This window comes from Engystomops pustulosus, chromosome 8, assembly GCF_040894005.1.
Source record: "Engystomops pustulosus chromosome 8, aEngPut4.maternal, whole genome shotgun sequence".
Lineage (NCBI taxonomy): Eukaryota > Metazoa > Chordata > Amphibia > Anura > Leptodactylidae > Engystomops > Engystomops pustulosus.
In genome coordinates this window covers 123,803,084-123,809,083 of record NC_092418.1, presented here as the reverse complement: position 1 = coordinate 123,809,083, position 6,000 = coordinate 123,803,084, and positions in this window count along the sequence as shown.

Below are 6,000 nucleotides of genomic sequence, written 5' to 3'. Positions count from 1 at the left end.
CTGCAAAATATTTGAGGATAAGCACCGCCCATATGTAAATTATTAACCCCGAAGTGAGTTTATCACTGTTTTTTAACCCCTTTAAATGCCCCTAATATAAAAAGGTCAAATTGTTTATTTATTTAGTGTTTTTGTTTATTTCTTTTTTTAGTCATTTTCTCAGATAAGATAAAGTAGTTTCCCGGATCCCGGGTCAGTTCTGGTTCTTCAGCCGCTCGGGACGGTGATCACTAATAGATGAGTGTTCGCTGGATTTGACCCAAGGTTTAATGAGGCTTCTAAGTGAATTGACATAAGCCGTGGATATTATATTTCATGCTTTTTCCAGCGGGTTAGGTTTTTGCTGCTGGTGGCGGTGATTGTGGGTGGAAATTCCATGTGAGGTGCGAGGAGGTGGGGAGCTCCTCAGAGTCAACATCAATGACTTCAAACACAGGTTGTGCACAGAACACTGAGGTCCTTAATGTCCAGAGATTTATGTCTCCTCGGTTTCCATACAGTAACAGATTATAAAATAGTCGCAGTTCATGGCCAATCCGGCCGCCTGCATTTTCACCTCGTTTATGGCCACAATTTACCCAATGTTATAAAATAGAGTAAGTTAATATTAAGAATAAGGAGGACGTCAGGAAACTGCTGATCATTTCTTATGTTTAGGAGACATCATGGTTTAAAGGGAAATGGTCACCACATTTTTCACAAATACAGCTAGTGACAGGTTCCCTTAGAGCCATATTACCTGTCACCCGTCTTTTAGCTAAAAAGTGTTTCCCCATCCCCATAAAATAGACTTTGTCATCTTATCTGGCACACAGCCAGATCCAGAGGCGTGTCCTGCTCCCACATGCATCCATCTTATCATTCAGCACTTCATGTCATGTGACCAGGGTGATGTCATTGATGGTCCTTTACCCACAAATGTTTGCAAATTCTACCCCATGTATGTATCTAATCACATGAAATCACAGCAGCCTCCAGGGAGGATGCGGAGCAGTAGAAGTCCATGGAAGCTGATGTGATTTCATGTGATCAGATACATAGCTGGGATACATTTTGCAAATGTTAGTGGAAAGGACCTTAGATGACATCACCCTGCTCACATCACATGAAGTGTTGAATGGATAAGTGGGCAAATGGCATGTGCATATGCCTCCTCCGACTCCTAGTAGCTCTGCTAACAAAGTTGATTTTATGGGGATATGAGGGATAAAAGAAGAGCCCCAGTTAGTTATTAAGGCTCTATGAAAACCTGTCACTGTATATAAAAAGCCTGTGCACCACATACATGAAGCCTGTGCACCACATACATGAAGCCTGTGCACCACATACATGAAGCCTGTGCACCGCATACATGAAGCCTGTGCACTATATACATGAAGCCTGTGCACTACATACATGAAGCCTGTGCACCGCATACATGAAGCCTGTGCACCACATACATGAAGCCTGTGCACCTCATACATGAAGCCTGTGCACCACATACATGAAGCCTGTGCACCACATACATGAAGCCTGTGCACCACATACATGAAGCCTGTGCACCTCATACATGAAGCCTGTGCACCACATACATGATCCCTGTGCACCACATACATGAAGCCTGTGCACCACATACATGAAGCCTGTGCACCTCATACATGAAGCCTGTGCACCGCATACATGAAGCCTGTGCACCACATACATGAAGCCTGTGCACCACATACATGAAGCCTGTGCACCACATACATGAAGCCTGTGCACCACATACATGATCCCTGTGCACCACATACATGAAGCCTGTGCACCACATACATGAAGCCTGTGCACTACATACATGAAGCCTGTGCACCTCATACATGAAGCCTGTGCACCACATACATGAAGACTGTGCACTACATACATGAAGCCTGTGCACCACATACATGAAGCCTGTGCACCACATACATGATCCCTGTGCACTACATACATGAAGCCTGTGCACCACATACATGAAGCCTGTGCACTACATACATGAAGCCTGTGCACCACATACATGAAGCCTGTGCACCACATACATGAAGCCTGTGCACCACATACATGAAGCCTGTGCACTACCTACATGATCCCTGTGCACCACATACATGATCCTTGTGCACCACATACATGATCCCTGTGCACCACATACATGAAGCCTTTCCACCGCATACATGAAGCCTGTGCACTACATACATGAAGCCTGTGCACCTCATACATGAAGCCTGTGCACCACATACATGAAGCCTTTCCACCGCATACATGAAGCCTGTGCACTACATACATGAAGCCTGTGCACCTCATACATGAAGCCTGTGCACCACATACATGAAGACTGTGCACTACATACATGAAGCCTGTGCACCACATACATGAAGCCTGTGCACCTCATACATGAAGCCTGTGCACTACATACATGATCCCTGTGCACCACATACATGAAGCCTTTCCACCGCATACATGAAGCCTGTGCACTACATACATGAAGCCTGTGCACCTCATACATGAAGCCTGTGCACCACATACATGAAGACTGTGCACTACATACATGAAGCCTGTGCACCACATACATGAAGCCTGTGCACCACATACATGATCCCTGTGCACTACATACATGAAGCCTGTGCACCACATACATGAAGCCTGTGCACCTCATACATGAAGCCTGTGCACCACATACATGAAGCCTGTGCACCTCATACATGAAGCCTGTGCACCGCATACATGAAGCCTGTGCACCGCATACATGAAGCCTGTGCACCACATACATGAAGCCTGTGCACCGCATACATGAAGCCTGTGCACCACATACATGAAGCCTATGCACCACATACATGAAGCCTGTGCACCTCATACATGAAGCCTGTGCACCACATACATGAAGCCTGTGCACCACATACATGAAGCCTGTGCACCACATACATGAAGCCTGTGCACCACATACATGAAGCCTGTGCACTACATACATGAAGCCTGTGCACTACATACATGAAGCCTGTGCACCACATACATGAAGCCTGTGCACTACATACATGAAGCCTGTGCACTACATACATGAAGCCAGTGCACCACATACATGAAGCCTGTGCACTACATACATGAAGCCTGTGCACTACATACATGAAGCCTGTGCACTACATACATGAAGCCTGTGCACTACATACATGAAGCCTGTGCACCACATACATGAAGCCTGTGCACTACATACATGAAGCCTGTGCACTACATACATGAAGCCAGTGCACCACATACATGAAGCCTGTGCACCGCATACATGAAGCCTGTGCACCACATACATGAAGCCTGTGCACCTCATACATGAAGCCTGTGCACCACATACATGATCCCTGTGCACCACATACATGAAGCCTGTGCACCTCATACATGAAGCCTGTGCACCACATACATGATCCCTGTGCACCACATACATGAAGCCTGTGCACTACATACATGAAGCCTGTGCACCACATACATGATCCCTGTGCACCACATACATGATCCCTGTGCACCACATACATGAAGCCTGTGCACCACATACATGAAGCCTGTGCACCACATACATGATCCCTGTGCACCACATACATGAAGCCTGTGCACCACATACATGAAGCCTGTGCACCACATACATGAAGCCTGTGCACCACATACATGATCCCTGTGCACCACATACATGAAGCCTGTGCACCACATACATGATCCCTGTGCACCACATACATGAAGCCTGTGCACCACATACATGAAGCCTGTGCACCACATACATGAAGCCTGTGCACCACATACATGAAGCCTGTGCACCACATACATGAAGCCTGTGCACCTCATACATGAAGCCTGTGCACCTCATACATGAAGCCTGTGCACCACATACATGATCCCTGTGCACCACATACATGAAGCCTGTGCACCACATACATGAAGCCTGTGCACCTCATACATGAAGCCTGTGCACCGCATACATGAAGCCTGTGCACCACATACATGAAGCCTGTGCACTACATACATGAAGCCTGTGCACTACATACATGAAGCCTGTGCACCACATACATGAAGCCTGTGCACCACATACATGAAGCCCGTGCACCACATACATGAAGCCCGTGCACTACATACATGAAGCCCGTGCACTACATACATGAAGCCTGTGCACTACATACATGAAGCCTGTGCACTACATACATGAAGCCTGTGCACCACATAAATGAAGCCTGTGCACCTCATACATGAAGCCTGTGCACCACATACATGAAGCCTGTGCACTACATACATGAAGCCTGTGCACCACATACATGAAGCCTGTGCACCACATACATGATCCCTGTGCACCGCATACATGATCCCTGTGCACCACATACATGAAGCCTGTGCACCTCATACATGAAGCCTGTGCACCACATACATGATCCCTGTGCACCACATACATGATCCCTGTGCACCGCATACATGATCCCTGTGCACCGCATACATGATCCCTGTGCACCGCATACATGAAGCCTGTGCACTACATACATGATCCCTGTGCACCGCATACATGAAGCCTGTGCACCACATACATGAAGCCTGTGCACCTCATACATGAAGCCTGTGCACCGCATACATGATCCCTGTGCACCGCATACATGAAGCCTGTGCACCACATACATGAAGCCTGTGCACCTCATACATGAAGCCTGTGCACCACATACATGAAGCCTGTGCACCACATACATGAAGCCTGTGCACTACATACATGAAGCCTGTGCACCACATACATGAAGCCTGTGCACCACATACATGAAGCCTGTGCACCACATACATGATCCCTGTGCACCACATACATGAAGCCTGTGCACCACATACATGAAGCCTGTGCACCACATACATGAAGCCTGTGCACTACATACATGAAGCCTGTGCACTACATACATGAAGCCTGTGCACCACATACATGAAGCCTGTGCACCACATACATGAAGCCCGTGCACCACATACATGAAGCCCGTGCACTACATACATGAAGCCTGTGCACTACATACATGAAGCCTGTGCACTACATACATGAAGCCTGTGCACCACATACATGAAGCCTGTGCACCTCATACATGAAGCCTGTGCACCACATACATGAAGCCTGTGCACTACATACATGAAGCCTGTGCACCACATACATGAAGCCTGTGCACCACATACATGAAGCCTGTGCACCACATACATGAAGCCTGTGCACCACATACATGAAGCCTGTGCACTACATACATGAAGCCTGTGCACTACATACATGAAGCCTGTGCACCACATACATGAAGCCTGTGCACCACATACATGAAGCCTGTGCACCACATACATGAAGCCTGTGCACCACATACATGAAGCCTGTGCACCACATACATGATCCCTGTGCACCGCATACATGATCCCTGTGCACCACATACATGAAGCCTGTGCACCACATACATGATCCCTGTGCACCACATACATGATCCCTGTGCACCACATACATGATCCTTGTGCACCACATACATGAAGCCTGTGCACTACATACATGAAGCCTGTGCACCACATACATGATCCCTGTGCACCACATACATGAAGCCTGTGCACCTCATACATGAAGCCTGTGCACCACATACATGAAGCCTGTGCACCACATACATGATCCCTGTGCACTACATACATGAAGCCTGTGCACCACATACATGAAGCCTGTGCACCACATACATGAAGCCTGTGCACTACATACATGAAGCCTGTGCACCACATACATGATCCCTGTGCACCGCATACATGAAGCCTGTGCACTACATACATGAAGCCTGTGCACCACATACATGAAGCCTGTACACCACATACATGAAGCCTGTGCACCGCATACATGAAGCCTGTGCACCGCATACATGAAGCCTGTGCACCGCATACATGAAGCCTGTGCACCACATACATGATCCCTGTGCACCGCATACATGAAGCCTGTGCACCGCATACATGAAGCCTGTGCACCGCATACATGAAGCCTGTGCACCACATACATGAAGC